Source organism: Silene latifolia, chromosome 1, assembly GCF_048544455.1.
Source record: "Silene latifolia isolate original U9 population chromosome 1, ASM4854445v1, whole genome shotgun sequence".
Classification (NCBI taxonomy): Eukaryota; Viridiplantae; Streptophyta; class Magnoliopsida; order Caryophyllales; family Caryophyllaceae; genus Silene; species Silene latifolia.
In genome coordinates, this window is record NC_133526.1 from 58,112,251 (window position 1) to 58,124,363 (window position 12,113).

Below are 12,113 nucleotides of genomic sequence, written 5' to 3' on the forward strand. Positions count from 1 at the left end.
ACCCAAAATATGCTCATTTGACCCTATTTATGAAGGTCGTTGTAACACAAATCAAAGTTAATCTGAAACTGTGCCATCTTAGGCGAACAATCTTTAGTCAAAAGAATCGACGAATTAGAATAATATAGTAGCTCTCGCCACGACCAGGCTATATAAATTTGCCAGAACTCTATAAGCGGTTATAAGGCCCGACAAAGGTGTTCCTAACAGTCTGCCTATGTGATCGACTAGTCATTCTCATATGACTCCATGGCACTTGAACTTGCCATCAATCGCATCAAACTCTAGTCACTTCGAGACGTCACCTCATACAAGTAACTATGGGCGAATACAATGCTAATCCGTGTTCACTTTAACGAGGTTCAATTGTCTCTACAACCCGTTTGGATGTAACAAAGTATGAGGTGAGTTAATAATAATAATAACTCAAACGACAAATGTCGACATCACATTCGGGTAGTCAATACCGTATTACAACCTTCTGATGCATATCGTAAGTGTGTAAACACTAGTTGATTGCAATAGAAGTTTAACATACCATGTGTCCATGTGTTCAAACTTCTTTTATCGCATTTTCCTTTACATTCATGTTATCTCTCATAGCATAAACCTTACCAAGTACACATACAGGTTCCCAACCTCGGTTTGGGTTCTTTATCTTGAAAGAACTTTCTGATTGTTTATCACACAACCAACGAATTTGTGGTGGATGATATAACTTGCACTGGTCAAGTGTTCCACCAACTCACAATGTACTAGGTATATGTTTTGTAGAGTCTTGCAACAATTGTCAAGATGATTTGCCTAGCACTTCTCACAAATCCTAGTATATTAGAAAATATTAGTTTTGAGTAACTTCTTACTTCAACTAAGTATCTTTCCAAACTTCTCATTTCTCCTTTTAGCTTTGAAAAGCTTAGGATTTTCATAAATCCTTACGCGTTTTCGAACTTTAATATGTGCACCTCTTGACACATAACAGAGTGTTCTGTCCAACACTGAAATCGCTCATCGGATTCTCCTCGAGAATTCATGACGATTCTTCTATGGCTTGCCAATGAATCATCATGCTCTTATGCATACGATTCATTATTATTGGACATGTGCATGATTATTCTAATGGCGGAAACATTAGTAACTAATAATCATGTGATCAACCATTCTTAGGTTCAATGAACGACCATGACTGCTAATGGCAATTCCATTTTCATTGACATGAATAACCTACGTTTCTCGTTGATTCGATGTGTATATCTCAATACCTATCCAACATCTCAGAATGTGATTGGATTCATCATAGTCCATTTTCATCCAGAATTGAAAACTCAAATACTTCTTTGTGAAAGAAAGTATTAGCTCGTCATTCTCAATGAGTAATGAGTTATAAACTTTTACAAGATGATTGCTCCCACTAAATTCCATGTCTTGACATGATAATTTCCAACTCTCACTTAATTCCATATGTTTCGCAATTGACTACTCAATCGAAACATCTCAAGAATTGAAATATATTTTGCTTTGCCAAGTTATTAAGATACAACCATATATGCTCCCAGCATATCGTTTCAAAATACCTATTTTGAAGAGGTTTCAATCTTAACCTTATGGAAAGAGATTTTAATCTCTAACTCATTCATTTTAAAATGATGCGTAGCAATGTCATTATTTAAATGTGAATTATATCTAATATACGTCCTTCTCAAAATACCCTTTTCGGAAGGAGGTTTAACCATTTCATTTTCATAATGAGGTTAAGTAATGACATTAGCGTGGTTAATACTTAACTTATCTCTTGAGGATATCGGCATATCATTCTTTGCAACTTTTAGTCATAAATCTCATTTATTTTCAAGGATGCAACTTTGATTCATTTAGGCTCTTAAGTAAATATCAATATTGAAACTATTGGTCAAATGTTGTTCATAAACTAGTCAAAACTCTTGTTAAGACTTTACATTAGTCATTCTTATTCCAAAACTTTCTTTTGGTCTCCTCGTGTAGTTATCTTGAGAACATATTCTTTTGATTACTTCACTTGGTCTCTTTTGTCATGTAGATTTAATCTATTCGAGACCATAGATCTCATCTATTCGTGTACACTATATAACATAGGTATACAAATCATTCTTTAATCATTCTTTCTTGCGTAGATCTCATTTACACAAGTACACAAATTTTACACAAATTTTGCTTGGTGTTCTTTTTGTCTTCATTTTCTCCCACTCTATCTTTAGAATGAATACACTAGAGATTCAAAGATAGCATATGAGACACAAATAATGATTTTTGAAGTATAAGGAGGACTATCTCATAGGTTGACTAATTGTTATAGATTTGATAAGTGTACTTGGTAATGATTGACATTCCTTTAAGAGAGTTCATCAACTCAATATCACTTTATAATTGATCATACACAAGCCTTAAGCTTGTGGACATATAATGAATCCCATCATTATAGTTGTCCATTAGATCACTTTAAGTGAATGATCATATGTTTCTATGAGCAAGCATATAAAGACGAATTTTTTTTAGAACAAGGATAAAATACGATAAAACGGGTGACTTGGGTTGCAAACCAAGTCACCATTATCCAAAATACAACAATTGTTTAGAAAGGATTAAACATTTCCATGTAGAACACGGAAATCAAAAGGTTCTAAAATCCGAAACATAATTAAAATAAGACAATAAAAAGCCAAGCTTCATGGAAGCTACTCCTAGCTTCTTGATGGTTTCTCAAGCTTGCTTTTCCTTTCCCTTGTCCTTGCTTGGTGGAGGCCCTATTTACAATAAAAAGGGGATACATTATCATAACTTTGTATCACAATACCATAGTTGAATTAGAAACATAAAAGAAAGGATAGTCATTTACCTACTGGAGTGATCTTTCCAGCTTTAATGTCACCAAGATATTTGGAACAATTTGTTTTCCAATGTCCAACACCATTACAATAATGGCATTTATCAAGAGGACCCTTCTTGATCTTGGAAGTGCTAGATTCATAAGTCTTAGCTTTGGTGAAAGTGGGAGCTTGCTTCTTACCCTTCTTTCCATTCTTCTTGAACTTCCCCTTACTTTTGGTGCTTATGTTAAGCACATCCTTAGGTGGGTTAACATTTAACCCCATGTCTCTTTCGGCTTGCACAAGTAACTTGTGCAACTCTTCAAGAGACACGTCCTTGTCTTGCATGTTAAAATTCACCCGGAATTGAACATACGCTTTGACTTTGGATAAGGAGTGTAGAATCCTATCTACAATGAGTTCTTCGGGGATTTCAACCTTTTGAATCTTCAAAGTCTCGACTAACTCCATTAATTTGAGCACGTGAGGGCTAACCTTTTGGCCCTCTTTAAAGTCGAGATCAAAGAATGCCGCGGCCGCCTCATATTGGACGATCCACGGAGTTTGTGAAAACATTGTCACAAGCTTGGAATAGATTTCATTAGCGGTGCCCATCTTAAAGGCTCTCCTTTGGAGATCCGCCTCCATCGCAAAGATCAACACATTTTTCATTGCGGCGGACTCCTTGTGGTAAGCCTCATATGCTTCCCTAGTAGCGACACTCGACCTACCATTAGGTTCGGGTGGAGAGGCCTCGGTGAGGTAACGAAGCTTGTCATCACCTTGGGCGGCTAATTTGAGTTGGGCATCCCAATCGGAGAAATTTGACCCATTCTTTTCAAGTTTACATCGATCCATGAAGGATCGGAGCCATGAAGTATTAGTGAGAGGTGTGGCGTTGGTGTTTGAGTGGCCATTTGTTATGAGAAATAAAAGTGGTCTACAAAACAAAATAGAAGGAATAAAACATATGTCGTTTTCAAAATAATAATACTCGTAAAAATTTAATTTAAACAAGTTTTATTACATTTATCTAGTGACCTCTACCCAACTTAGATAAATGATTCCAAGACCCAAATTCATATTAACTTGGGCACGGTGTGGCCGATGAAACCCTTATCAATATAACTCGGTGGATTAACGCTTTAATCGATTCTACTTTTAGAACTCTTGGTCGATAAAATTACTCTAATATTTATCTATAGCCCAAAACACATCCGACAAGGGCACGGTGTGGCCGATAAAACCCTTATCAAAAAATTTTGTTGAGTTCAATCCAAATTTCGAATAAATGTGTCCATGATCCAAACCCACATTAACTTGGGCACGATGTGGCCGATGAAACCCTCATCAACATGAATTCGGTGGATATACATTTATCACCCACTTCCCCTATGTAACAAGGTTTGTACCCCGGTGTGACCGAGTGCACTCCCTCACGAAATAGGTTTTCATGGTTTCTACTTTTTGGTAAGGCTATGTCTCAATTGATTATTTTTAGCGAGAGGTCATGTCAAATTATTATCTATCACGTTTTAAGTGAACTAAAGCGGTGAACTACGATAATTGTAATTGACACGGTCGATAAACTCGATTAAAATGACAATGCATGTTTTAGTTATGGCGATTTAGCGATGCATGCAACATATAAATAAAATGCAAAGCATAAAAATAAATCCTAGTATGGCCTTCCTAAAATAGAAAATCTAATTAACTATTACATATTCGGAAACCAACTCCATTGGTCCCTTGAACTTCGGTTTTTGGCACGCATCTCTAGGTAACACCGTCTCTATGTATCGTCTTCCTTGAGTGACACCGTCTTCAAGGAACTCCGAAATAAATAAATTACATAACAAATTACATAATTTCCTATTATACATTTGTAATTAAAATAAAAATAAATATATTTAATTATAAGGTGATACGAGATCACAATAAATTACAACCGAATCGATATTCCCATACATTTCGGGTAATATCAATTAAAAACTAAGGCCATACTAAGTAAAACTTACATAATTCAAAAATTACATAAAATAAAATTATGACAATCATAAATAAAATGCAGCATTATAATATGTATGAACATGCCCAATTTTATGCTAAATCGCCTTTCAGGAGCCAATATCGTATATTAAATGGTTTTTACAGATTTGCGTGATTCATCCTTTTAAAATCACAATAAATTACATAAAATCATATTTATGCATAAGTTAATTACCCTAACCTACTTAGGACTCAAAATTAGTCTCCACTAATATATTGACAATAATTAACTTTTATTTCTTAAAATTGTTCATTAATGGACTCAAAATTACAATAAAATGCCATAAACTCCAAATAAATCACAAAAATTCAAATAAATTCAAAATTTGAAATTTAAACTCATGAATATTCTGAAAAAATACCATGACACTCATAATGTCCAAAAACTTAGGTTAAAAATTTCGAAATTTATCGGGAAAAATAATGTTGCGGTTTATTGGATTTATCAAATATTATCATAAAATATGAGAAAAATTATATTTATCAACTTTTCAATTTTAAATCTGAAATGGGTAATAAAATGCAACATGTGACGTTTTTCCTTAGTCATGAAGTATATTTTAGCAATTATTCACTAATTAAAGTCACTATTTATGCTATTTTTCATCAAAAATTCATAAATCATGCATAATGACTTCATTATAGCCTATTATTTTACACACATCTTGTACAATTGCATGTGACAACATACTAAATTTATATGACCAGATTCGAAATATTTCTCATATTAACCTATTTTTCATTTAAATTCGATTTTTATCATGAAAAATCCATATTTCGAGCATAAAAACTCCACAAATTCTGAAAATTTACAGGTCATCTAAAAATAATATATGTGAAAACATATCCAAAAAGCACTGAAAAATTCGAAGTTTAGCTAATTTTAGTCCGAAAATGACATTTTTATCATAAAATCACATTTTTAATGCCATTATTATATAAAATGAACAATAAAAATCCATAAATTAACCAAAATATCTTAAATACATTTTAGGATCAGAAACTTTAACATGCAAAAATGATTTCCTGATATATCATAATAAACACAAATTTATAAGTTTTATATGTTAATCATATAACTCGGAAAAACTATAACCGATTTGCATGCAAATAACCTAAGGCTCTTGATACCGCTTGTTAGAAATCTATATCTCATTACTTAACATATTCATATATGTTTCAAATTAATTTAGTAATAAAATTAAATGTTGATCTTATGCATGCAAACAATAATAAGAATAAGGAAGAAATCATCATCTTACATTGAAGATTTCGGATTATTTGGCACATCTTCCTAAAATGGATGAACAAGGATTCAAGTATAGAATCCCTCCCAAGGAATAATACCCAAGGTAACTACTTAATAAAATTAATATTATTAATACTAGAACAATATTAATTTAAATAAAATTAACCCAAAAATCTTTATTTTGTTCTCTTTATTTCGGTTAAGAGAAGGGAGAAAGAGGAAGAATTTTATCTCTCTAAAACTCTTATTTTAGATGCATGAAAATTAAATGAATATTACCCTAGTATTCAAGTAGTGTATATGGTAAAAATTATAGAGAAAAACCCATGGTTTTCTCTTTTACAAAACCGGGTAGGAAGGGGAGTTTTTATGCCCAATGCATGAGCAAGGTGTTCTTCACAAGAGGCACTAGGTATGCATGGCTAGGTTTAGGAAAAATGATTATGTTTTCCACTTAATTTAATCAACATAATATTTATCCTAATACTCCATTATTTCGGTCCATTTGAGATAAAATGGATTCCATTTTATCTTTGTCAATTTGTCAATTTGTCACATGTCACATGTCATGTAAAATTGTTTTGTATTTTTAACATATTAAAATCAACGCATTAATAAAAATACGTCATATACAAAATCGACTTAGTAATTCATAATTACTTGTACCAAAATAATTTACCAATTATAAATCACAACATCTTGTATTTATAATAATTTATTCATTCAGTTCAATTGCTTCTGTAAACAATAATTTCATCTAAACAATAAAACAATTCGATTACTTAGACCGTATCTTATTTAATCAAATTATAATGAGATACGTAAATATTACTTCCAAAATTGTTCGTCAATTTTAAGTAATTTAATTAACCCGTATCGTCATACGATCAATTAAATAATCAATTAAGAGTGTTACCCTTTAGGTATGACCTAAGGGGATCAACTGATCACCACCGTCGCACGACAGTAATGTCAAACTCTAGTCGGCCAATCATTAGCGATATGTGTGGACCAGTTGACAGTAAAATATTTCTTCCCAATTGTATTCTTTAGAATGAGACTTAAACATGTGATCATCATGATCAACAGTTGTGATTGCATTATTGTCGGAGGACACATATTCCAACACTTTCCTTCATCTCTTGACACCATCCCAAAACAATGGTTCTATTCTCTAGAGCATAAGAAGATCGCTACCTGGGATGATGCCGCAATTGAGTTCGCCAAGCAATTTGCGGATAATGCTGAAATCCAAGTCAACATGCGCACTGATGCGTGTCATTTATATGATGTTTTACACCTCATTTTACACGCATTTCAGAGCTCATTTATGTAGTTTATGCTACTATTCTCCCTATTTCCGTCTACTTTCGTGTTTTTGTACATTATTGCAGAAATGTGAAGAATCCAGCGGAAATTGAGCTAAATCCGTCCCCGAGTACCTTGCATTGCATTTGACATGGAGTAAATACTCGGGAAGCGAACTTGGTGCGCGTTTCAAGGCCTTAAGATAGCAAAAGCATGGGTGCGTACGAGTTTAACAAGCGAAGAAGTGCTTCTCGACATTACAGGCTGCTTAAAATGGCTATATCTCGAGTTCTATAGCTGATAATCGAGTGATTCTAATTGGAGGTGAAAGCTTATCCTCTTAGCTTTCCAACGCAGCGTAGAATGCCTGATTTGACCAAGTAACGAAGAAATGGCAGCTGTTTTAAGATTGGTGCGCGCTGTAGAATCCGTCAGAATGCAATTCTGTACAGCACCTTTGGTCGATCGACTGGCCTCAGTGGTCGATCGACCACCACGCGGGCTGATGCGCAAATTAAAAGATCGAGAAATAGAAAGCCCAATTTATTCTTAGGTTTAGGAATAAGAGTGCGTGATATTCCTATATAACTAACCTATGTTTTCAGAATAGTCATCAGTTTTTAGACGAGAGACATTAGGTCTCGAGTTTAGCATAGTTTACATTCAATTCAAATATTTTAGTTTCTCAATAAAGTTCGCTATTTTTGCATCTGGATTTCCTTTCGGCCTTCGTTTCGTATTTCTCAATCACAATTTCAGTCTTTAAGTTTATTATCTTCGTAGTTAGAATTGCTAGATTAGTTCCCTAAAGCCGTAATTTTCTTTATTGCGAATTCTTTGTTAAATCGTTTTAATCATGCTTTCGTTTACTGTTTTAATTGCTTTCGTTGTTGTAGTTAGAATTAATATGCGTAGCTAGATACCCCGTGCTAAGGTGTGAGGGGATCTGCAGCGAAGACGACGTAGATTAGTAAACCTGATGTCGGCCTTTGGTCGATCGATCGATTAGTCGATCGATCGATCGATTCTCGTTGGTCGATCGATCGCTTAGCTGGTCGATCGACGACGCGATAGATTAGCACCGTTTCAATGTTTTAATTGCAATATTTGACAACGAGACCGAGAGGAGACTTGTTAAATGCTTAGTATTTGACCGACCCACAAGATCGAGAGATTGGGGAGGGAAAATAGATTAATAAATTGAGACGACTAAATTGCTAAGATCGAAAGATAAGTAATTTAGGCATTAGGAATCACTTTTCGGGCGAGAGCTAGTATTAGTGAGACCTAGGGACCAAAGCATAGGCCGAGAGGCGCTACTAGTTAAGAATGGACCGAGTGGACTTCTTATTTGCCCACCTATCGTGATTTATCAGACTTACTTAGATACCGTCGTCGCAGCTGCAGTGAACCGACCGTCTTAGCATTCTTTTTATTATTGCTTACATCTCTTTTTATTACTTGCCCTTTTATTTATGCATTTAGACTTAGACATAATCCACTCCAAAACCCCCCACAACTGTTACCCTTAGACTATAATTAATAACAACTATTATCTCCCTACCTCCCTGCGGATCGACCCTTACTACCGCTTGCTAGTAGTAGTTTGGAATTTATAAATATTATTTTTGATACTCACTTCGACAGGTATCAAATTTTGGCGCCGTTGCCGGGGAGGCAGCGCTAGTTTTAGTTGTCTTTAATTTTAGTCTTTCTTTCTTTAGTCTCAGGGAACTTCGGTTCCTTGAGACAGTTCTCATGTTTCATGTTCTGAGTTTTCCATAGGAAGAGGATGAAATCTTTGGTGTTTATTTAGCCAGACTTTGGGAGTTTATTGAGCCCAGACGAGATGCCTTTTCTGATCTCCAAATATGCTGCACTATTGTCCGACATATGAATGACCCTACGCGAGCATACCTCGAGTCTATAGGTAAGTGGGATTTCGAAGGAATCCCCGTAATTGAGGTATTAGAATTCTTTAATTGGTTTGCTACTGAATCTCTTAAACCTACTTTTTCTCTTCATGTTGACTCAGATGAGGGGGTGGGTGAGACCTTAGAAACCAATCTAGGAAATACCGACGGAGACATAGAGGAGACCATTAGCATGGTTGACAATCCTTTTTATGAGGATAGTCTAGAACCCCTTTATGATTCTTGCAATGTTAGTGAGGACGATTTGGAGGCTCTCTTCGAGAACCTCCATCTTGACGAGTCTAGCGATGAGGAGAATGATAGTCTAGAGGTTAAATGGGATACTTATGATGATATCGATGATGAGCCTATTTTAGGAGACCCCATGGACCCATTTGACTTTGCTATCCCATGCATTTGGGACGATTATCCACCTTCTCCCTTAGTTGACCAGACTCCTCCACCTCACATTTCATACCCGTCAGAGTACTTTAATGCTACTCGCGTTATTATTGAGTCGAATGCACTTGGGTTCGTTAATTCTCCACCTGTGGTTAACTTAAGCTTTTATATTCCGCCTTTAGCTGGAGGGCAGAATAGCTTTGTGGACAATTTTGGGAGCTGTCATAGGAAATTTGTTAGACTTAAACGATTTTGCATTTTAATTTCCTATGTTTTTACTATATTATGGTGCTACTTACAGTTTTGTGTAGCACATGCGCAGCTATTTGACAGGTTGCTGTGAGCTTTGAGCTGCTTTGATTGGGCTCAATTCGAGTAAGCTGGCTGAAGAAAAAGAGGTCGAGCGGGACCGAACTGAAACCAGCGCTAGCCGGGAGGCAACCCGGATGTGTTTTGTTTTTGTTTTGAATAAAAACTTCATAGTTGTTTAGAAATAAAAACTCTTAGTCGTGTGCTTGGATTTTAAAGACTTTAGACTATAATTTTGGGTTTAGCGCAAATTTTGGGCGCGTTATTATGTGTATTTGCATGTTTATAGACCATGTTAGCTCAACTTATTGAGTTAATTAGACGAAATCAGAAAGTTACAGCAGGTATTTCAGTCGATCGACTGGCCAGTATGGTCGATCGACTGAGCTGCGAATTCCAGGAGCTGCTGTTCCTGTTCATCCTGGTCGATCGACTGGGTGATGTGGTCGATCGACCACTGTCGCTGCTGTACCTGTTCACGACCTTTCCCCTGCTGTGTTGGGTCGTTTTGCGGAATTGAGGGAGTTTTCTCTCCACTTTATTCGCTGATTTATTTCTGATTTCTTCCATTTTCTTAACTTTGCACATAATTACCGCTTCATTATTGTTTTCTCGGTTTTATGCGTGGTATTGTATGTCTTTTCAGGTAAATATGGTAGCACTGCTAGCTACTGAAACCTCCTAGCTCACGCTGGTTTGGGGAGGTTTCCTTTTGTTGCGCTTAAAGTCTTGTGAGTTTCTGAGTCTTTATTTCATGTCATACTTACTTATTTTTTCGCAAATTCCCGTTTCTCTTTTATTTCATTACATGATTTTGCACAATGGGGACATTGTGTGATTTGGTTTGGGGAAGGGTTTTGCGTCGCACTTGCATTGTTTTTATCGCATTTCAGTTACACGTTTATCGCATTTCATTTTGCATTGTTTATTTTAGCATATAGGTCGAGTCGGAACAGTAGTATTTCAATGATGATATTGCATTTGCATCTGTTTTTGCCTAAGCGTTGCTAATTGACATGTTATTAGTAGAATCATATATGCATAATCTACGAGTTTTCGTTAAAATTCTTGCTGAACTTGAGACTTGACTTAGATTTTTGGCAAACTACATCATTTTCTGAGGTTTAGAGCCTATAACTGGTGACATTCATGACCAGTTTATTTAGGAATGTGAGTAGTTACTCCTTATGAGGCATGTTACATAAATGTGCATAAATATGAACTTAATCTGCTTAATACCTGTATGCATTCGGTCTGTGGTTAGTTGACACATGTGGTAGAGGTTTCCTTTTCTCATTTTTGCCCATGAACTCCACACTACCAAAAATACCCCTTTTTGTCCTGTTGACTACATCCTACATTTAGCCTGCCCGTGTCAAGCTAGTAGTTTAGTTGTTGGGGTTGTTACTCATTTTTGGTGGCATATGCTCATTTTGAGATGATGTTGGGAAGATGAAAAAGGAAAGAAAAAATAGAATTGAAAAGAGAAAAAAGAAAAAAAAAAAGAGTGCTGTATTGTTTGAAACGGTCGATCGACTGGACTCATTGGTCGATCGACTGCGATCCGAGAAAAGAAAGAAAAATCAATTCTCATGATTCAAAGTCCTTATTAAATGGCGATTTTTGCTCCCATGTTGCATTTATATCCTATGGGGAGTTGGTTGATTAGTTATTATGGAGATTTGTGAGTTTTGTGCTTGATCATTAGCTCCCGTTTTGATTTGAGCAAGAAGTTGGATGTTGCCATAAGGTTCCGTTTTGGTACTAGCTTGATCACCTGTACCTCCACTTTTCCATAAAATGTTTTGCCTCTTCTTACCCATACCTCACATATTCCATATTTACCTCGGCATGTGTCATGGTCATTTGTTTGGTTGGAATGCATATGTACGGTTGTAGAGATTATTTTCATATTAGACTGCAGGCATGTTCTTATAGGTCGTAGTTAGGTGAGAGTCACTACAAAATTACTTCTTTCTATCTTATACATTATTCACCTTGTCCTTATTTGTGTGATATGAGCGACCCGTGAGAGTCCAA